The following is a 24,310-nucleotide window of genomic DNA, read 5'->3' on the forward strand; positions in this document are numbered from 1 at the left end:
AACTTGAATTAACTAAGGAGAGAGGTTTAAAGTGAGTGCATTAAGCTACATTAAACCCCTCCCTGCTCTCATCCGTTTCAGTCGTGAAGAAGCACCGTCTGTTCTTTTTTCCATTTAAATTGGATTGTCCAATAAAAGGTATTGCTTCTTCCTGAAAACTGTCCCTGCCTTATTCACTTCAGCCCTGAGACTCCTTTGTCTGTTAACGAGTTATCTCTTGTGTACCCATATGAAGGCAATGGTGCAAAAATTCACTTTATAACAATATAGGAATATATCATTACCCTAACAGATAAGTATTTCAAACTGCATATCTGTTTGGCTAAATTAAACCTTAGTTTGTAATAGAATTTAATAGCACACTGATTAACTATTACATAAAGCTGAACCTACAAACTATCTGCGTTGCAGCTGAATTGAGACAAATACCCCCACAAATGTGACCTGATGGCACTGGGTGTTGTTAGTGTCAATGCTATCTGGTTCTGGGGGAGGGGGTTATGTTCACACAGCAGCTCATCCCTCCCCCTCTGTGTGTGTGAGTGATCTTCAGTGCAGCATGTGTTCACCCATGCAGCTGGAGGGGTTCAGCTCGTTTGCAGCAAACAACGTGCAGTGCTGCACACGTGCTCTCAGGACAGCTCAGCTCCCTGAGTTTCCTGCCCTTCATCTGTTTATGCCACAGCCCTATTGTCAAAGATTTCTTGTTTGTTTGTTTCTTACTAGGGTGGGTGAGAAGGTGAAGGAAATGGATCGCTGGTTTAATAAATTTTTTGAGTCTTAGTTTAAGCGTGTCCCATGTAGTTATGTCTACCCGTTGAACGTGAATGATATCTTTTCCAATTTTAATTAACAGTTCACGAGTGGATAAACTAAATAGCCATTTAGAACTATGGAAATGTAATTGCTCCACCATCTGGTCAGCTGTAATATTTTATGATGACTATATGAAGAAACAATGTTGGTTTTTTTACCGCCACTGTAAACCACCATGATGCTTTCAGAGTGCAGTTGTGTAGTTCTGGATTCTGTCCCAAGGCTATCCTTGAACCTGAAGACCAGCTTCCTAGGCATCATGGCTGATGGCCAGGTAAAGTATCATTTGTATTTCCCTTCACTTAATTTGAACTTAATGCTTACAGATGCTTTGGTTTAGTTTTGACCTTTGTTAAGCTAGCAGGAACACTGAATGAACTATATCGTGGTTTAATTTTTTCTTATGCAAGTCTGATTACTGCGTGGTACACAGAGTGGAGGCAAAGGAGATATCATTCCAAGACCAATGTGATATTCTTTGTATTTACACTGCTACTTCAAAGGGAAGAAAAAAAAAATGTCATTACCATAACAATGTGCAGTTCATGTATCACAACTATAATAGAACTCTAGTAACTTGCTGGCTACTGAGTCTTGGAAATTTAAATGTAATAACACAGTTTTGCTGCAAATGTCTGGTGGCAGAGGCCATTTCTTAGGTGCTATTGTAGAAAGGATCTAACTGCATTGGAAATGTATTTATTCTTTCTGAAAGGAAGGAAAATGGTGCAAAAACCAGGAAGATGATCTGCAGAAATTGACTTTTTTCTTTTAAGTTGATGACTGACAAACACATAGATCTTACTATTAAGAGTGCAAACTCTCAGATAGAGCTTTGGCAGATTTAAAACTTTGATGAGGTCTTAAAAGACAAATAGTGAAGGGATGCTATATACTGAAATCGCTATGGACAAAATTCCGTGAAAGTCAGCAGGAATTTTACCACTGACTTGAAAGGATTCCAGACTTCATCCCATACTGGAAAGACTTTAAGAAGATTCAACAACTTGACCGCTTGCTATAGGGAATTGTAGTGAGGGGCAAAGAATGGGCAGCTCATCCCTACAAGCTGGAATTAGGACTGAAGCAATCAAGAAAAGGCAAATTAATTAAAACAATAGTGACTGCTACTTTCCAGCTAGAGTAGACAAGAGCAGTAAAGCCAGGTTAGGAGGTTTGGGGTTTTTTTTTAAAGATTCCTTTAGTATTTGCCTTCTATTCCTACCACTTCTGCTGGGGGATGGTGCGGGGGCTGTGGCTGTGTGATGAACCAAGGTGGCGATGCTGCCATAAGGCTGGTGCTAACGCAGTTTTCGCAGAAGCTATGCCTGCTTGAGGAGGACAGCAGGGACTCAGCTCCTCACTCTGCCTTTGACCATCTTCAGGCTATTCCACGAGCAGTCAAATGAGTAAAGCTGGTTACTGATATATCTGTGTTCTCACCCTTGCATCTTCATGCTGCCATAACACCAGCGTCTCCCATCTGCTGTGTAACCTCGCTTCTGTCTGCTATATCTCCAATTTTCCACTTACACAAACAAGCCACTTCCATGGCCCTGATACCTCCTACAGTCTCCCAGCTGCACTACTGGGGGGTTTCAAGCCATGTGGCTGCTGACTGGCCAGCCCCCAGGCTAAGCAAAACAGGCCTTGGTGGGCTCAAGCTGCTGCTTAAGCCTTGGATAAGCAAAATGTTGTGCCTCCCTGTCCTTTTCCCAACCACCAGTTTTTACAGTACTTGTGGGAAGCTCTATCAAATGTGGTTGAAACCTGCCAATGGGCTCAGAAGTTGTGAGATGGCAATATGAGGGATGGAGGAGAGAATGAACCAAGGGAAAATTTAGAAAACACTGCATCAAAGTCTTTACATTGTTTTATTCCTACCTCAACCATAGCAGCTTATCACAGCAATCAAGGAACTGAAATACTGCCAGCGATCAATCCTTTATAGGCCATGGGATAACTGTCAGGTAACACTGAGTAAAGGAGAGAGAAGGCAGATAACCATGCATAACCTGCACTAACTAGAACACCAGACACAGTACCAGGACCAAGAGAGGACTTAAATCTGTGAACAAACTACTAGAGAGACATGTATGTGAACTACAGAAGTCACCAAATAATTTCTTCACATAAAGAGACAAGATACTGCACTGTGCAATGATTTGTCTAGAAATTCCCTTCTGTCACTGGCAAATCCTTACATCTTACATAATGAGAAGTAACACAAACAAAATATCCAACTCGGAGGCTAGAGCCATGAACTTACTTGCAGGTGTTTGTTCAATGTTTGCTCACTAGCACGGAGGGGTATTTACCTGTGATTTGCATTGGGAAAACAGGACTTATTCTCTTGCGCATATGAGGAAAGAATTAGCACCTTCAGAACATTTCATTTTTTGTCAGCACTAACAGAAAGATCAGATTTTGCTACAAGGTTATGGAAGTCCACCCTGAGCCTCCCGTGAAACATGACCCAGCGCAAACAACTGGAAGTGATGCAGAACGAGAGGCCCACGGTTATCTAGGCTCCTAATGGCCATGTCTGTGTTAGCATTTGAGTTTGGAGGCGCCCTGAGGTTTTGAAGCAAATCCCCCAGTCATCTCCACTTACCGTGTGTTGGTTCAGACCACAGGATGGTTTTGGTGCGCACTAACTAGATTCCCTCCCTTATCACATCCATGGCTACTGAGAGCCTCCTGACGCCGCTGGGGTTTGGATTTGGCTCCCCGCGTTTCAGACTTTTTTTCAGAATCTTTTTCCTTTCTCGAGCAGTGCAGTGCTATGGCAGAGCTGGGATCAGTTCCAAGGCTGTGCACTAGAGGGCAATTACACTCGTGCACGCGCACCGGTTCATTACAATAATATTCTTGCAGTAGTGTGGAATACGTCGATGCAGATATCCTCAATTACCTGCAGGACCCTGATGACTACAAATCATTCACTGCGGGCTAGCAAATGGTACTTTTTAGCTGTCTCCATTGTATAAGATAGCTCTGCATTTTGAAAATTACCTGAATATCTTATTTTTATCCACCTAGGAGATGAGTCTCCTTAAATAATCCTATTTTCCACATTTAGATATTACTTCTTTATCCATCTTTTTTAACTTCAATTTAAGAATGCAGCAACAGTGATTATATGTCTCTATAGCCAGATATTGGAAAACAATTCAGAGTTCAAATTGCTGTTTTGTTGCATTAGATTTTATTTAAGGTTGTATGTATGTCTTTTGGAGAGAAATATTCCCAGTTCTGCACTGAGTAAAAAGCTGTCTTCTGTAAGAGTCCGACTGAAAGCCATTGACCTCAATGCATTTTGTTATTTAGTTCAACAAAAACAGAGAAAACCCCAAATTTCATTTGTTTTTGTCAAGACATCAATTAATTGTTATTTGCTACAAAAAGAGGTTTTGTTGTTGGGTTTTTTTTGTAAGACCATGACTATATACTGCTTAGAAAGGGTTTGTGTGTCACCTGGTTTCTGGTGACTTTGTGACTCACTCCTTCCTAGTATTTATTAGCCACAGCTGCTTGCAGGTAGGTGTGATGGGAGTACCTTTAATGTCTGTCAGGAGAGACGTATGTGAAGAGAGAAGCAACAGGGGCTGACGCAAAGCTTTGCAAGACCTCAGCAAAAAAAAATGGCTAAGAACAATCCTTCATGTGAATTGCTGGAGACCTAGAAGGTAAATGACAGCTGCTGGAGCTGAAGGAGGAGACAACTGCTAATGGCAGAAAAAGGACAATAATGCAGTTTTCCAAGATTTGGCCAAGCAGAAGTCATGTGAGCTTTTAATGAGGTAGTGAGGACTGAAGGTAGATTAGAAGGATCTTGAACAGAAGTAAGAGAGAAGGAAGTACCTTCTGCTCTATTATTATTCAAGTAAAATACAGTAGTGTCTAAACCAACCAAGATCTGTTCCAGAATCACCGGATCCATGATTCTCTCCAAAAAAGATGGCAGACTTACAACTGTGGGTCACCACACGTACACACTCCACGGGAATTAGATCTAGATTAGATTTCTAGATATAGAAATAGCAACTCCTGGCCAAAGTCCTCATCTGACATACCTCTCTTCACCTAAAGATGTGAGGTAGACTGTCCCTTATTCTAGGCCCAGCATACTTGTTGAGCTTCTCCTACCAGAAACTGACCAAGCCTGGAGATCCCCACCGGGGTCCTGGGGACCACAGCATCACCCTTGTGACTTGAGCTGACCCTTTCTATGGTGCAATACTTACTTGGCACTGCTGAGGAAAGTCTCAGGACTGCATTCTTCTCTAGCTTCCAACTTCCCCACAGCCCAGAGCTCACCTCTGCAGGTCCAGCAAGACCCCTGCTAGAAGACCACCCCTCTGGTCAGAGCAGGTGTCAGAGGAACCACTTCTGCTCCTGGCTGTTCAAAGAAGTGTGCAACTTGCTGCCACTAGTCCCTGGAGAAGCAGCAACTCTGTCGATGATATTCTGTCAGCTGAACATCATCCATCTTTCCCCTTTTTACTGAAAAAAAATTATGGAAAAGGTAAAGGCTGTATCAAGTTCCCAGCCTGCTATTCTTACTGTTGCGTTTCAACCTCTTGTCAGATTCAGGGGTGGTTTGCTCTCCAGCATTCCTCCACGCTCTTTAAGACTATTGGCTTGTGTTTCCTCCAGACAGCTTATTCACTGAACCTATAGAGCATTTCTTCTGGATACAAAGACCCAAAAACTTTGAAAACCGAGACAGGATCCTTATTTGCAAGTGTGGTTGTTCATTCCTCTTCAGCATTCTTGTTATTGTGCATTTAGAAACATGAACCACTTTTCTGCTATCCCTTGATAACCGAGATCTCTCAGCTCTTTACAAAGAACAAGCTCCTTAGCTAAGACCAGCTTAGATTTTACTTTAGCTAGACTGTCTGGGACAGGCTGCAAGAGGCATAACTGTGTATTTACAGTTAGTTACAAGAGGCTCAATGGAGAGAAAAGTGAGGGGCCTTGGACAAGGAAGAGAAGACGGGTGATCACAACAGGACAGGGAGAATATGTAAGAGGGGCAGAAAGAAAAAAAAAAAACAACCCTGAAAATTCAATGAGATAACCAACTATCAATGGATGGATGGTGACTTATATTGTGGTCCAGAAATCTGCAAATACCCCTGCCAGCTGGAGTTTGGTGAGTTCTCCTTGCAGTTTGTCCTAAGGATGGAAATGGAGTGGGACAGTACAAAAGAGCAAAAATCCTCCCTGGGTCATCGTGCTGTCAGTGAGGGATGGGCAATGGAGGGCAGTAGAGAGGGGAGAAGAAAGTGCTTTGCTGTACTCCAAGTAGCTCTGAATGCAGACTCTTCCCTTGCTAAAAATGGACTAGTCCATAAAAATAGCCCCGAACAACCCATGGTGAAGCGTAGTACTTTAAGTTATTCCTAAAGATTATTAGAGTAATATTAATTATGGATAGAAAATTCACACATCAGAAGCCCCAAAATACAACTCAGATCAGAATATGGCTACTATATGGAAAGGATAAACATAAAAAGCAGAAAGAAAAAATTCTAGTGAAAGAATAAATATACTGTGTAAATATTACCATTTGGTTCCATTAACATACTAAGCAATCTTCTATTTCTAACTTAAATCCCATGTTTTTTCTTGAGTTCAGGGGTTTTTTTATCAGTTATCATGATTTTTAAATACCAGGGGAAGAAAAAATTAAAAAGAAATGAGATGTTTGAACCCTGCAAGCCCCCCCAGCAATTTAAAGATTATACTACGCTAAGAAATACAGTCCTTTCTTAAAAAAAAAAAGATTGACATGATGTGCAAGGGGAAAATATTTCTATATTTTTAATAGAAACAATATTATACGTGAAAACTTGGCCACACGACTTTTCCATTGATTGAAACAGAATGCTATCTGGAGTTTTGTTTTCATGTTCATTAGGGCCAGCATCTAACCTAGCATGTATATATACTGCAAAATATAATGTACATTCTGTACAATACAATAGGATTATATACAATTGTACATTATGTACAATATACAACATTGGCACAAATGTTTTCCTCTGTCTTTTGTACTCATCACACTTTTTTCTCATTGATATCAATGAAAAAAATGTGTGTGCTGATACTTTAGTAAAAGATTTGTAGCAATAATACTCTAATTTGTATTACTAAGACATCTCCTAAGCATAAAGAAAGACTTGACTTTTTTTTATGGATCCTTTACACAGAGTGCTTTATGCCCACTAAAATCAAGCATGGTCAAGAAGCACGTTTTGAACACCTCTCATTTACTATATATTAAAGAGAAAACAAACATTTTCACAGCGTTGAAGTAATGGGAAGACCAGGGTCAGGGTTTTACCCAAAATGTTTTTCCAAAGGAAGTGGAAAGTAGCCATCAAAATGTTCTCTGCTCTCAACAATAAAGAGAGAAGAAAGAACAAAGAAAGAGGATGAGGTTCAAAATAACATCTATATGGTCCCCAAACTAAATTATTATTTTACATTGTGTTTCACTTAGGATAACGAAGTAGAAGCTGGGAACAAAATCAGCTTGGCTAGTCAGAAAAGCATCTAGAAATAGAACAGAATTTTCAATCTTAGGTGGAAGAAGTATTCAAAGAGCTCAATGTGCTTAAGGAAGGTACACTAGATAACCTTTATCCCAGACTACTGAAAGGACTGACACATGAAATTGTGAGCCCTACAGGAAGGAGTAGAAATAAAAATCTATCAAGTCAAACTGGTATTGTCTGACTGAAAAAGAGCAAACATAGCACCTGTATTTCAAACAGCAAAAAAATGCCCTGGGCTAGTACAGACCAGTGGTAGCCTGACCTCAGTAGCATGTAAAGCTTTCTGGTGCACTTTAGGGGAAGCAAATACCACATTTCAAGGTGTATAAATGATATACACACAAAGATTTTTTTGCTACCGAGCATTCCCTTGGGTTGCATACATGTGCAAGCAATAAAAGTGCTTGTTTACTTGAAGTAAGCAGGCAGCTCAAATCCAGAAGAGAGTCTTCTGGAGTAAATATCCTCTTTAGAGCCTTCTGGGGATACTCCTTCCCCATTCCTTGTTCCTGTCTTTCCCATGCTTTGAGCCCCCCTTGCTGTATTGATGTCTTCTACACAGGACCTTATTCTGGTGCCTTCTTCCCTCCTCTCCGCTCCTCTCCTCCCTTTTGCTTAGAAAAGCAGCTGATACTGTATTTTCATGTATATTAACCAGCATGTTACTTGATGGGGTTGGGTTACATTGGCACCTACCTTTTGAGTACAATAATTTTAAAGGTGGATGGTTATCTGGTGTATGGGTTATACCCACGAAGAAATAATGATTAGATGTATGAAGTTTAAAAACATTTGAAAGGCAACATTGGTTTTACTTTATCAAAAATAGGTCATGCCTTCTTTATTTATTAAGAATTTTCTTCTGTATAAAATAGACATGGCAGACCTAAGGTTTTACAAAAGCCTTTGTTGTGGGGAGCATAAGAAATTGTTAGTCTACTAGGATAAATTGAGGAACAGTGCAAGAACTGAAAGATGGATAAAGAACTGGATAAAGGAAAAATGAAACTGGGTTATTAAAAAAGCTTTTGGGCTGGCTGCAAGTTATTGATAGAATTCGCCTTTCAAGTGATTGCATTTAATCTTTCCTTTAATGATGTGAAAAGCCCATAGTATCAGTCATGCCCTGTTGAGCTAATAAAGACAATTTTTGGTGTAAGTGGCATGCCAAACCAGTGTGGCACACCTGCACAGCCCGTCTGCCTGCTCCCTTCTTCACTGGGACAGCCAGGGAAGGAGGAGACAAGACCAGTGAGTGGCTCCACCTTGAGAGCAGATGTATGGCAGCGTGAGCACCCCATGCTCAGGCACATGCTGCACGAGAGGCCGGAGCCACCTCTGTCAGCTCCTGATTTATCCTCTGCTTTCTCAGGGATTTGCAAGGGGACCATAAGTCCTTTTTCCTTGTAATTTGCTCCTTCTGCATGCCTCCAATTCTTACATTTGCAAGATCTCTCTTATTCTTTTAATTTGATGTACCAGCACATGTTGTCTTGGTCTCTTCAGATGTAACAACCCAACACGCCTTGGGGCCTTCTTCTCCAGAGTCTCCCCATCTCCTGAGCAGGCACCTGCCTCTGTCTTTACAGTTCTTTTACTGAGATAGATTTTTAAAGAAAATAGCCTGCCCCAAGGATATACCAGCCTGTTCAAGTTATCTCAAAGGGCACTCACAGGCAGGTGGAGGCTTTGCTGCCCGACTTCTACTAGAAAGAAGGCCCACTTTCTTACGATGTGTCTTCTTTCTGTGCCTCCCTTCATGGATGCCTGAGGGTATCTAATGGGGTGCAGAGCCCAAAGTAGAGCAAGGGGGCATGGTCTTCTGTGAAAACAAAAAAAGAAAGAAGAAAATAAGAAAAAAATTCCAGGTCTTCTACTGTTTAGCACTCATTAGGCAAGCTGGAGAAGGCCAGGTGCAGCAACAACAGGCCTGGTGTAAGAGAAGGGGACAGATCCAAGGGCAGCAGGGTGCCAGGGCAAGCACAGTAGCTTGCTGTACAACCATGATTACGGCCCCAGCCTTGCTCTAGCCTCCTCTGGATTAATGTGTCCTCTATCTCCACTCTTCAGCCTAGGTGTGGCTGACCTGAGCTTGTCTTCAACACAGTCCCTATTCTCTTAATCTCTCCAGTTTCCCCCCTTTTTATCTTATTCCTAAGGTTTCTGCTAAACTTTACCATTATCACCCAGACCTATTCTATCTAATCTCTCCAACACCTCACCTAATTTAATCTAAATGGTGCCCAGCAAACAACCTAAGCTCACCTCCTAATTTGCCTTTGTCCCTCCTTGTAGCACCAATATCCCCAACTCCAAGATGAGTGTGATGGGGGTTAGTGCTTTTATGTTGAGAGATGAGGTCATTGCTGGTCTGGGAACTTTACTTCCAAAAAGCCTGAGTTCAACTACACGTAAGGCATTTTCAGTGGGTATGGTGGGTTTTAGATGGCTGCACAAAGGAGATGATCAGCATCACTGCCCGAGTGAAATGCAGACATCTCAGAGGGCAAGAGGGAAAGAGTTTTGTACATGTACAAAACAAGTAGCATATGGGGTTAAGGATCTCTATGGGGCTATCTCTAGCTGCCTACTGAATTCAGATATGAAGCTGGTGCTAGGAATCTGGGATGCAAGTGGGAAAGCAGAATTTAGTGGGAGAGTGGCAGAGTAGTAGAAATTAGCAGCCTAAAAACTCTTGTACTGCTAACACAAGGAGATGATGTCAGTGTGTGATGACCACTGCATGTAAAGCACTGCTTGGCTTTGCTGTTAGCTTGTATTTCACCCTCAGTTTGTCGAGCTGTGCACGACCCATCCCTGGCACCCAGCAGTCTCCCTGTCCTACGTGGTGGAGTCTCAGCGATGAGGGCTGATGGCTGTGCCAGGCAAAGATTTGCTCCCAGTAGGAGAATCCCCTGGCTTTCTCTTCGCAATGGCTGAAGGCTCCTTTACACAATCCGTCAAGTTCAAAGCGCTTTAAGCAAGGGCAAGGGTTTGCCTGAGCATTTTTTCAGATAGCAGTTTTAATTGTGCATTTAAATAATTAATAATTCCGTGTGATATCTTATCTAAAGCTGGCTGCAAGATTTACCCGGGAGGCAGCAAGGGCAGGAAAGGGGGCAGAAGGGTGTACAGAGGCAGTTTTGGCTAAGGTAGTATGGAAAGGACTGGCTGCACAACTCCAGCATGCCATTGTTAGATAAACACAAAGAAATGGCCACGGTTTTGTGCCTACCGCTGTTTTCAAATCACTAAAATACCTCCTGGCTATCCCCAAATACCTCACCATTTAAAAACAGCAGCTTCCCTCCTTCTTCCCCTTCCCTAAAAGGTATAAATTATTCTCAACCGTAGAAATCACAAACACATTTTTCAGTAATAGCAGTGAAAATTCCCTTCCCCCTTTCCTATAAAGAAAATACCAGAACTTCTAACATACAATTGGGAGCTTATAATAGGAGGCTATTAGCGCAATGCTAAATTTGGGATATTTCAAAGAAGTACATTGTTATGTCTGTTGCTTGATTTGTGGCACATGTACAGTTGCAGTTCAAGTTTCCCTGGAGTTGGAAGAGAGGTCTGCACAAAATGCCATGATAAATTTTACAGCGGATACTAACATGCGGAAGGGGTTAGTTTAAAAACAACAAGCCATCACTTCTAATCAATGCTTGACACGTGTCCAGTTTTCCGAAATTATAATGAAAGGCGAGGTCAGTTATTCATTGCACAATCCGGTCATATTTATTTGCATCCGCGCATTTGAAAATCTGAGTTTACATTTTTAAAGCTAAATAAAGTTGCCTTGTGACACTCATATTGTATCTATTACATATTTCACTTCAAAACCTCATCTCTCCTAAAACCTCTTCAGTGTGCTTGAAGTAACACAGCAAAAGAAAAAGAATTTTCAATTTAACTAGAGCACTGACATTCTGTTACACAATTCGATCTTGTCTATTTACCTGCTCTTAAAAAACAGAAGACACTAAACAAAAAAAAAAAAATGCTGAATGCATCCAGCCGGCAGTGCCATAGGTGTCTGAATGCATCTGTAGCTTCCCTCTCACTCATCAGTGTAATTGTTGTCATGTTATTCCATTTTTTGATTAGGCTGGTCCGCCAAGCTCCCAGCTTTTTCTGGCCAAACGTTCTTCTGCTGGTTGTCATGGTGACTGCATTGTTAGCGGGGAGAAAGGCTCTGTTGTCTGGCATTGTTCTGTTGTGCTTTAGGTAATGCACGAGGCATCACAAGTGAAGTGGATGGACCTTTTTTGCTCGGCATCATTGCCGAGTATTGAAAATCTCACATAAAAAAGGAGCAAATAGGCCCTGACCAAAGAAATAACCAAGTTCTTTTTTTTTTTTTTTTTTTTTTAAAGAAAGCGTGCATTATTATAAAGAGGTAAAACAGCGCTGACGATTAACTGAATAATCTACGGAAATGCTATAGAAATTATATTTATTACAAGAACAATTGCTGTGATTTGAATGTTACTACACAATGCTAACCATTTGGCAATTTAGCTTGAATATAGTTTTTAACTATTCATTGATTTCTCTCCAGCTTGCAATGTTGTTTAACCCCGGATTCTATTTAGCTTAAAACACTACACTTTAGCAGGTGAATGCAATAATTTGGTTTTTAAAATTTAATCTATGAATGTCTGCCTTTTTAAGTAAGCTACCACAGTTAGTTTATTACTTTTTATATCACCATCAGAGTATGTAATCACTGATTTTCCTTTTTCCCCCCCCAAGAAATGAGGTTTTACTCTAATATTAATTAAACTGTCTGAAAAAATATTAAAACATCAGGGACTCCACAGGTTTGACTTTGACGTTCAGACAATTTCTTTAAGAGACCTCTCAGGAAAATTAGGGGAGAAGCCCTGAGAAAGGTCTTAAAGAGACTTAGCTTATTTAAAGGGATTGCCAGACAAGATATTGGCTTTAAATTGTGAGTAATTAACACCTTTTCAACAGCAATTTACACGTTAAGATTGAAGGTAAGCCTAATGTAAATCCCGACTGCCTTAAAACAATCGATAGTATATGGTTTGAGAGTCTCTGATTTTCAGCCTGTGTTCAAATTCATCTGCTGATCCCATTAGGGGAAACCAGCAGGGTACCAGTGTTTCTCTCCTGTCATTCCAGGGGGAAAAAACACCTTTCAGCAGAACCTGTCACTGGATGTCACCAAAGTTCCATGGATTTGCAGGCAAAACAGCACTAATTTATCAATAAAACTGAAGAGTCTTAAAGAAAGACAGCAAAAATGAGTATCGCAGGTAACCCAGCCTACCTGTAAAGCTGGCAGGGCCAGAACCTGCACTCAAACAGCTATGGATGTGCTCACCATCTTTAGTGGAGCCACTGAGATTCACGTGCTTGTGGGTTCAGTTGCCCAAGATCCCACACACGTGGAGTGACGTGAGATTTTGACTGCTGGCACAGGCAGTTGAAAAACTGCACAGAGTGGCTTGAATTGGGTTGTAACACCTGTTGACATAAAGTTTCCCCCTTCACGTCTGTAAAATGAGAATGACATTTTCCCTTTTCCTCCTTATTTAGTGAGATTTTTTTTGTCTGGACTGTTTATTGAGCCCAGCAGGGCTGGGATCATCCCGTACCCCATGTGCCTCCTGCACTGGGGACTGCTGGTGGCACACACTTAGCACCTGAAGGAAGTTTTTGCCTCTCAGGTGCTCAGCTCCTCCATGTGTCAGATTGGGAATCGAAAAAGAAATAGTAGGAGATGCTGATTTCCTTGCAGGGGAACCAATACAAACACATAATCCAAGGAGTAGCTCTTTGACTAATGCCAAAGTAATTTAGGTGAAGATGGAAAAAATAAAAATTTGCCACGAATATGAAACATTTAATAACCATTATGTGTAACAGAAAAATGGATTGTTCTCTGCGGAAGAAAGATTGCCCTATCATGGAGTCCATCTGCTTTTAAAGCTTAAGAGTGGAGATTTCAAAATAATGAAATTACTTGGGCATCTGTGCCACAATGACTTCCCATGGGTATTACCTCCCCAAATCCCTCGTCATTTCTAGTTTTCTCAAAAATTTCTACTTTTCTCAGAAATTATTTTTAAAAGCTAGAGAAATTGGTAGTCTTCATACAATTTGCCAAGGAACATTGAAGTACAGTGACTCTCTGACTTAGAGTTCACCTTGGACTCCAGCTGGCCCCGTGTTTCACAAGCGCACGCAAGAGCGGGGTCTGGCCGCAGCAGCGATGCTGCCTTTCTGCGCTCCTCTGATGTGAGGTGCTCCGGACACGTGCCCGGCACCTCTGGCAGAGAACGTGCACACAAACACCTCTGAGACTGAGTAGTAAATCAGGATCTATGACGCTCGCATACACACACACAGATTATTTACTCAGATGGCAGAGGCATGTCTGCACACAGCCTCGCATCAGTTAATGCCAGCCTCATCTATGGCAGAGGTATAATTCCTGCTAAATTCCTAATTCTCTTTTAATTCTATGAAATTACTATATAGCCCTGTTCATTTTACCCTTATTAAATTCAGGAGAGCTTTCCCATAAGGGATAGCTTCAGAAACATTGAAATAGGACAATTGCTGCTTTTTGGAGAGCTCTATTGCAAGTGTATTGCCTTCTCAGCTGGAAAGGATGATTACTGATGTCTGAAAAAGGTACTTACAGCTTAGTACACAGTAAACATGTATTCTGTTTTTCTTTTGCTCAGTTAAACAATATAATACATTGCAAAAAATCTACAGAAATAGCAATCAAAACAGACACACTTTAAGAAGAATCCCAATGCTTCTTAATTTGTATTTCATTCCTCCCGTCAGCGTTTCCACCCGCATTCATCACTGAATATTCATTCCTGCTTCTGCCTTTGGGTTGAGTGTGGCAGCAGCCCAGCAGAGTCACACAGGTATTTTGGTGAAGGGGGTGACGCGACATCCCTCCCCTATTCCTGCTGCAGCACAGGAGGGTCCCCAGCCCCTCTCTGGTTTGGAAGAGCTGAGCTCCCCACCAGCCCCCTTTCCCCTGCCTGATGCGCTGAGAGCTCCCCCTCCTGTTGCAGTCAACCTTAACTGCAGTCGACAGATTAATATCATTACCTCATTTTAATTAATTCCTCTCCTCAATTCAAAAAAGCACATCTGGTGCTTTTCAGAGCCAGACAAAGCTTCTTTCCTCCCACCCTCTCCTGAACATCAATTAATAACTTGGCAACAAAAAGAAAATAAGAGTTTGTTCTGCATACCTAACAGTCGCAAGTGACAGAGAGAAAGGGACTTGCTCCAGACAGGGATCAAGAAAAATGACAGAACTGCCAAATCTTCTGTGTTTCTGCACCTCAGCAGGGCTTATTAGGTCAAGCCACAGTGACACAGCTACTGTGGCTATGTGGTTTCCAGACCAGGGTTGTCTCACATCTCTTTAACTTGAAGTGTATGAAAAGTGATGTGTAACTCTTCATACTCATCCAGGTGGGTGGTGAACAGTTGGCTCCCTGGCAACTGCTCAAGCCCAGAAAGTGATTTCAGACCTTACTGCCAACATTTCAACTCTCATACCCACAGTTCAACTTCTAAATAAGAGTGACTCCCCTTCCAGAATTTCTGAAATCTCTCCCAATACAAGCAGAAAACACACAGCATCCTGAGCCCTTAGTCCTACGTGGCTCCATGCCCTGCAAACATAACACAGTGACCAGCGGGGCTGAAGACAGTGAGGATGAAGACAGCTTGCCTGTTCTGCAGAGCAGGTGGAGCTCTCTTTGACTAGAGACATGAAAATGAAGTTCAAAGGAGACTTTATTATAAAAAACCCCGAGGACAAAGTTTGGCATACAAAAGGACAAGAGTTTGTTACAGCCACGTGTACAACATTAAAAGACGCAGGACTAAACTCTAGCTCTCTGGGAATGTCCTCACTGGTCCAGGTTCTCCCATGAGGCCAGATCTGCAGGCCAAGGGGAAAGCAAGCCCATAGGAACGGGCACAGCTGAGCCCAGGAGGTGCCCAGCTGGCTGGCAGGGTGGTTTGGCCGACACAGGCCATGCACCGAGCGGGGAGCCACTGGTGCTCTGCAGGCAGGAGGTGTGGTTGCTGTCAGAGCCTGCTCACCTCAAAACCACCTCCTTGCATGCACATTCAAACAAGGCTCAACATTTGCCATTGAATTTTGTGCGTGAGTGGTTCCTGTTTTCCAACCTGACCCCAAGAAAGTTACTGATGCCAGAAAAAACACATGAAACTTTTCAGGATGATAAACATCCATGATAAGTAAGGATTAACGTCACTGAAGCCCACTGGGTCAAACGCAAATGTAAGATAAAAATTAAAGGAATAATTTACTAGTTTTCAAAAAGGGAAGTGATGCCATATTGTTCTGTTGTTGTCTAGAAGCAACTCCAGGACCTCAGTTCTTCAGTTCTCATTGGAGAGTCAGGCTTTGAAGTTACTGGCCAAACTGGCTTTCTTCTTTTAAACTCGACATTATTGCAAACTCGGTAGTTCAGGATTGTGACTTGCTCGGGAGCTTGGCTTACCCTTAGAATTTCCCTCTGACGATGCCTTTGACCCAGCTTTGTAGCAGCTACTTTATTCCTTTCTGTCTCATTTCATTTTACCTCCTTCCCCCACCCTCCCAAGAAATTCAGAGTGTGGATCACTCTCATGTGATTTCATTACAATTCCAAACTGCAGTTCTTCTTGGGAACACATTTTTTAAATGCACAAATACCTTGTGGCTATTCTTGATGGTGCTAGGTACGTGAACAGCTATATATTTTAAAAATCAAAACAGACATGAGAATGAGATGAAAAATGTATTTATGCACATTTTATATTGAACACAAACATATATTTTACATCAGATGGGAAAACGTCTTCTCAAAGGATGGAATTTTACTAGGCATGAGGTGAATTTCATTACAACTAAACCAGATCCAGAAAAAATGGGGGAAAAAATAGCTAGCTGCTGATAAACACAGATTAAAAAAAATGCAAAAATTAATTCAAGTGTACCAAAACATGACATTCAGCAAATTAGAAGTACGCCCACTCTTAAAACCTGCTTTAAAATTGCTATTTTATTTTTATTATAGAACTGACTGGCACACAGAACAATATAGGGAAGGGAGCTGTGTTAGCTAATCTGCTGTAATCCTTTCAACTCTTTGAAAGAACAACAAGCGGTTGATAAGCAGGGTCAGGCTGGGTCAGGATTTTGATAGGAGACATCTAAGGAATGCCTAGGTGCTTCAGGAAGGGGATGTGGGTGATTTAGCAAGCCGGCTAAATCAGCAAGCCTGCTCTCCCCTCCACTTCGGGTAACGCAAATGGAGCAGACCATGTGCTGCGGAAGGGGTAAGCTTTTTTGGGAGAGAGGTGTAAAAACAGAAATTCCGATCGAGGCATTATTTTACCCTTTTATCAGGCAGTGGCTTTAACTAACACCAGCTCAGGCGAGTACATTTTGCCTTGCTGACTGATGGATAAACTGTTTCCTACATCCAGTCCTAAAATTTGCAGGGTGTTGTCAGGTACTGTTAAGCCATGCCATAAACCATGTTGTCAACCCATTGTCTTGAGTCACTTCTCTCCTACATGCTTTGGACATATTAAAAATATATTTCTGCAAAGTGCTTATAAACTGCAGGAATATCAGCTGCACCCATTACAGCTATCACCCATATCAATTCCAGTGTTGGTTTTAACAGCTGATTATATATATAATCACCAAAAAATGGATGATATTCAATATCAGTAAATATTTTTAATTCATCCACCATGAAGTTCTCAACCAAACCAGCAAAATAAATGAGATGATAACATTATTTTAGAAGTACATACCTTGCACTTCCGAAATATTATACAGGCTGTGCTGGCAAAAACAGCCACCCTCCAAGAAAATATTTCATTGAAAAGTCAGTATCTGTGGGTTACTGAAAGAAATGTAGCAGTTTCAATGAAAAGACTAAAAGCCTCTCTCTCAGACCTCATTTCATGCTTTTTTGTTTCCACTGAGCATATTTTAAGAACTAATCAGCCTTATAAAAGGTACCACTGTTAATCTACTGTTTGTCTTCGTCTTCACTGCAGCTGCTTAGTAGATAGAGAGCAAACAAAACCAGAATTAAGGTCATTCCATTTAAATCCTTCAGAGTGGAAGACAAGGACTAAATTATTGCTGAGAATTACATGAAGGAAAAGCCGAGGATAAGGTAACTATTGTTTATTATTTGCCAGACCCATAGTGGCACTGCATTTACATATTTGTGAAGGGATTACATTAACATTTTATGAGATTAATTGGTAGCATGGGGAGATTCTCTGATATACTGTCCACACAACTTAAAAGTATGCTCCTGTGCTTTCACAGACCGTATGCTGTACATATGGCTAGTGAGAAATAACCTAAAACTACCAGCTACCAATCAGTTGTCATGTATGAAAAGTAATGACATTTTTTCACATAAATAAAATATAAAGGACATTATTACATTTCATCATAGAGCACAGGTCTGAATTGCACAGGATCGTAGTAAAGACCTTAATGGATGATTTTGCTTTCCTTCATGAGACACCTTAAACCTGTATTTTCATGTCTTTAAGGCAGAAGGTCCAACAGCACAAAAGATCTCTTTTATGCTAATAACAGGAAATCATTTCACAGTAGTCAAATAGGAGTAGAAAACGAGTGGTCAAATGAGTAGAAAATCTTTTGGCCATCAAAAATCCACAAGCTTTTCTTTCAAATTAGGAAATATTCTCTGGGAGCTACTCTATAAATAATACATGGTGGGGTTTAGCGTAATCTTTAGTATGAGAACATGCTTTCTTTAGAGCCAACGGTAATACCACTTCAAGAAGGAAATGCTGTGTGAAGAGAGGATCTTGCCGCTCTCTCCCACTTTAAAATCAAGTACATTGGCTCCACAGCATCTCCAGCCCCAGGAGCCCGATGGCTACAAGGTATGAGTCAGCTCCACCACTCTGACCTCTCAAGTGGTGGAGAGGTATGTTCCAGTTTAGTACCCCATGCTGGCTCAGGCTTCCTGCACTCAGCCTCTGTGAGGCTCACTCGACACTGAGGCTTGTCAGAAATTAAATATTGGCACTAGGTATCCACAAAGAAAACAAAAGGAAGGGGTGGCATTTCAGGTGGTTGAAGAAGGACTCCTGCCTACGTGTGATGCAGGTGCGAGACGAGATCCTCACGGCCTTGTGATTCAAGCTGGGGAAAGCCGTGTGGTCTAGCAAGAGGGGTAACTGCTCACACCAATGCAAAGTTTGTATCCTTCTTTTTTCAAGCAATGATTTTGGTAGGAGATAAGTCTCAAACATCAAGTCACTGCAGATTTACAGATAGCCTGGAAATAATCCTCCTTTCCCCTCGCTGCACACATGAGATTTTTTTTGCTTATCCTGTTCTGTTTGGTCTCCCAAACCTCCTTCCTCCAGCCTGTTTTCACCCATCCAAGCTGAGCTGGGAGCGAAGGGCATTTAACCACAGCCATATATTGCCTGCTGCGGCGGGGCTCTGTGAGAGGTGACAGCAGGCTGGCAGAGGGGGGACCCAGAGCAGAGATGTGACCCCCCCAGGGGACCAGGGTATAACCAAGCCATTAGAACTCACTGTGTTTGCAGGCCACGTGAGTGATCCCTTCAGCTTGCTAGGAACCAGCAAAGCTTCGTGAGGGAGGATTGCATCAACCCCTCCGATAGCTTAGGAGCACACCGAGTCAATTGGACCATGCTCTTTCGGTCACATCCCGTCTTCTAACAGTTCACCTGCACATGTTTAATTTTATATGGCTCTCTTGGGCTGCAGTATCAGTAAGTGGATGAATTGCAACAGAAGATGAAAAGTAGGTGGGTCATAAATCTTTCAAATGTCAATAAATCACTGGCACCAGTGGAATTTCTAGGAATATCCACAAATAGAAGATTCAGGGTGCAGCAGAAATAAAACTGTTTTTTTCTCCCTTTTTTAAGGAGTACAAAATGGAAAATACTGCTTTATGTTCTATTCCTCTCTGTGGAATATGCCTGTCTGCATTGGGAAACCTAACCTGTATCTGCATTCCCCATACAAAATACTCTTTGTTTATCCATTTAGGACATACCCAGCTTTAGTCTCATACAGCTAAGGACTTGCACTAAGGAAATAATGGCTATATACAATCAACTATTGAGTATAATAATGCTGAAGATAACAGTCATTACTAGAGCCACTGAAGAAACACATAAAAATTCTAAAACTGTGAGAGGTGACATCTGCAAATAATGTCACTTGCATTCTTACATCTCTGAAACGTATTTTGAAACACTTACACAAAAATGCCACTAACATAATTCACAACAGAAATGTTACAAGGATGATAGGACTATACAAAAACCAGCAAGAAAGACATAATAGCAGGAAAATATTTTTCTTTATGTGCATATACAGATGGAAAAAAAAAAAAGAGAAAGATTCTGAGCCACATGCTGAAAGCAGTCTGAATGTATCTTAATGCAAAAAAACCCCAAACTCCCCAAACCCACGCTATTTTTTAGAATATTGGAAACCTAAATTGAGCTCAGAATTTAACATCCTCTGTATATGAAAATGCATGAACACACACGTCTATATTTTCTTGTACGTACATAAGGCCAGAAATCCTTTCCCCCTCATTCCCTGTTCTTTCTGAGTGATGCTGCTACTGTCTTGTTTATTGTTATAATCATCTGCAATCATGGCATTTGTGTGCCATTTCAAGTACTAAAATAATAAGAAGACACAGAGCTCTGAGCTCTTCCTCTGCTTACAGCTGACTTGACAGATCAGAATGGAGTCAGTCTGGAGATCAACAAAAAGTCCCAACAGAAAGAGAGGTGCAAATGAAGAAAGGCACTGTTGCTTCTAGCCCTCATTTGTTGGAAAGCATTAATCAAGAAACAAGCCATCAACAGATGTATGTCATCTAATGCATTACATGCATTTCTATCAGCAAGACACGTGCTGGCGATAGCTAGCAACTGCCAGGTCCTATAGGCTTGAACTTTAATTCTCAGATGATGGTGTACTAAGTCTATAACATATAGCATTAACAGCAAACTTGGAAAATATCTGTAACACAAAAGCTAGTTTTCCTGTTTGATGACATTTTCAAAAAATACATTATATGGCAACAAATCATAAATGGCTTTATGTATCAATTGTAAAACACTCGTTTTATCAAAGCTGAGCAAGTAGTTGGGATAAAAAAGAAAAGACAAGGATGGTATTCAGGCTGTGATTATAGTTAAGGAACTAAAAAGTTACTTATTTGTAAATGTTAGTCTCGAAAGGAATTTTCATAGAGGTTGAATTAAATAATTTATCTAACATAAAGGAGGCATTATACTTGCAACATGTAAATATTGACTGACTTAGCTAATAAGTGGCTGTGTATAAACAGCCTCCTTTTTTATTTCAACTGGAGTCTAGAGCAGTCAGCTTTGTATATTTTACAGTCTCTTGTACCTGAGCCAACAATTGATAGTGCAGGAGATCAAAGCCTTGATACAAAGATGCCAAGCAATTTGTGTATAAATGTGCTCCTTAAAAAGCAATAAGAGCACAAAAGTAGTTTTAAGATACTTTCACCACAATTTAAATGATAGATAGCTAATTACTCTGATGAGCTATGTTAAAGTTTTACCCAATGGTAAAAATGTACCAATAGGATAGTAGTTCAAAAAACACTTTCTATTTTTTTTCCACAAGGTTTGTAAATGAGAAGATATTTTACATTAAAAGCAGCCAGAGCTCTTTCTGTTCTCAAAAGGAATATTTCATTTAACTCCTTAATTATTTCTTCAGATTTCATGCAATGGGCTAGGATGTAATTTTGTCTGCGTAATTTAACTGAGATATTTAAGGAAGTGAGAAAGAAAAAAGTCCTTCAATGGCCATAAGATGCTCACTAGTAATGTCTGCTCAATTAAAGTCATTATTGACATATAGCGTGATAACATTCAGTCCAAGACTCAATCCTCTTCATGGTTTCTATTACAGTTATACTGCCTAATTTATGAGCAGGCTGAGCATGCTATGCCTCTGTAAATCACTGTGTAAAGAAAAGTCAGTTAAAGTATAAAAGCAGTAAGATATATTTTACAACCAGCTTGCTGGGACTGTAGAACTATAGGAAGTATGGCACTACAATGCCTTCAGTAATTTGAAAAACTCTATGGATTCCACTTTGATTCCTATATATTGCTTGAAGGGTTAAATTTTGGGCACAAGTATTTTCTACTCATATGACAAAGTACTTGGCTTCTTCACTTTTTGTTATGCAATAAAAGACAACAAGTCAGAAGTACAAATGTAACACTCACTATGGCTCTTAGAAACGAACATTGTAACCCTCTCTCGACTTGTTTTCTTACACTGCATCAATAAATTGGGTAGAACAAAAGGGAATGGTGAATAACATCTGAACAACAGACACTTATTTACTGCTGTGTAGTACCAGGAGGCACATAGGCTGGAGAGGAACTGAGAGAGAAAGGCACCTCTTCATGCAGATGTATATTAAAAAAAAAAAAAAAAACCAAACAGAAAAAGTAGCATCTTGCACTAATACTGCTCAGTTACAAACGATGCAAGGCAAGACTCTACCAAACCCACAACCGAGTTCAGGAGACACTTGTGTCTGAATGAGTTCTGTGGTGATTTTTAATATGGGGGTGCTTTATAACAATACACTCCATATTGTGTAGCTAACTATTCTTGCATTGTAAGATCAGCCAGGGTACAAAAGGCAGCCGGGGTATGACACTCAGCCTGTATGTGCAATGCTGTTGGCAAAAGCAAAGAGTGCTGGCTGCAGCAATGAAGGAGAGGACCAGGCAGGGGTGCGTGATTCCAAGCTCTGCCTATATAAGTGTGCATGTGTGCACGTGTGTGCACGTGTGTGTGTGTGTCTGCAGAGCAGTGTGAAGAAAGTGTTGTAGTGTCTGGAAATACACCCACTCCAGCTTTAATCCAACTAGCTCCGGCAATGAAGGCAGTGCAAGTATGCAATCTAGCAAGCAGAGTACATCCCAGACCCCAGCGATCTGAGCAGCAACCCCTGCAGAAGTCTGTGTTCAACCTCCTGCTGCCATCACACCTTCGACTCCAGCACAGACCTGTCTTCTGCGGCAGCAGCTTCCCAAGTGTAGGCAGAAAGCTACAGCACCGCACCCACTGCCTCTCACTTTTTTCTGTGCTTTGGGGAAAATCCGAACATAGACTTTTCTCCCCAGTCAGGGCTTATTTTACCTAGATGTAATTACACAGGCCTAGAAAACTCATTTTAATGTTTTTTTCCCCATTTACTCTAGTTCAAAATATTTCAGTAATTAGAAATAAATACCAAGTGGGTGCAAATCCCTTTACTGCTGTATCTATAAATAGCTGTGCTCATACTTACTGTACTGTAATACAATCCCAGGCCAGTGATAGATGACAAATTAAATAAACATCATCAATCATAAAACTAACAGTAAGGCAGAACCGGGGTTTTGCTGCCAGTTAAATCTAGGTTTGACCCGGGAGGGTAATGCTGGCAAGGCACCCTGAGATTTCCAGGCAGAAAGCACTATAACGGAGCCAGGCACAACCCTGTACTCTTGCTGCTCCAGGACTATTTTCTGGCTCTTGCCAAGGGAAGGCAAAGCCCTAATGCAAAAGAGGGAATGGGATGGGGACCTCATATAACAATGCGGGTACCACCACAGGGGTGCGGGATGATTTCCACAGCCAGGGGATGTATCCCTGCTAAGAGGACAGGTTTCACACAGCAGCCTGAGCTCAACGCAGCGTGCAGCCTCCCACTCCGACACAGCAAAAGCAAACCTGACACGAAGTGCAGATCCAAGGCGGTGGGTTTGGTCTTCCCTGCCACAGCAGCAGGGAGAGGCTTTAGCCGTCCTCTGCTGCCAGCTCCTATCCCCTGTTTCTCTGCCTTCACACAGCTCTGGGAGCATGAGTGGTGCCGGCACTGCCGCAGGAGCGATGCACACAATTCACGAGGGCACAACCGCCCCCCCCAAACACACTGAGTCTCTGCCACTGCTGCAAGGTGAGGATTTTTGTATTTTGCATGGCCTATCTCTTTGTTTCCTTTGGAAGCCCTCCATTTGTTGGGGAGAGTTGGAATGTCCTTTGTTCCTCTTGAAGAGGAAAGGAGACCCAATGGGTTTAAAGTAATGACAGTTACCAAAAAAAAAAAAAAAAAAAAAAAAAAAAAAAAAAAAAAAAAATCAATCTATTAAAATCTCAGATTCAGGATATATTCAGTCCTTGGCCTCCGCAGTGCCTGCACACTCAGATACCATTAGAAAATCCCCCAATAAAATAAAAGTGAATAACAGATGCAGGTCTATCATTTCTTACTGGATTTTCTAGTCAAACTGAAAAGGAGTGAATACAAGACCTGGGACTTAAATAAAAGATTTGCATTCACCTGACTCAAGGGTGGATGCATGGCAATAAAAAAAGGATGGTAAATATGTCCTAGAGCAAAACACTAAATATGTTGTATTTATTTAGCTAACTACAGGGAGTAAATATGAAGGTGTAAATTCATCACAGTCTACAAGTGTCTGTGTAGGAATAATAAAAAGTAATAAAGGCCTCTGCAGTCTGCCACGGAAAGGCACAACAAGCTCCACATGCTGGAATTTGGACCAAGGCAAATTCAAGCTCGAAATGAGGTATGGCACTTTCATAATGACGATAATTAGTCACTGAAACACTTTGCTGAGGATAGTGGTGGCTCTCTGGGAATTACAAAAGCAAGTTTAACTGTGCTTGCTTGGGAACATGCTCAGTTTCCAACTAGGTGTCATTCAGAAGAGCCTTACAGTAGCTCTATGCTATGCAGGCAGGATTTCACGTTGTAGGT

This window comes from Aquila chrysaetos, chromosome 2 (genome assembly GCF_900496995.4).
Source record: "Aquila chrysaetos chrysaetos chromosome 2, bAquChr1.4, whole genome shotgun sequence".
Classification (NCBI taxonomy): Eukaryota; Metazoa; Chordata; class Aves; order Accipitriformes; family Accipitridae; genus Aquila; species Aquila chrysaetos.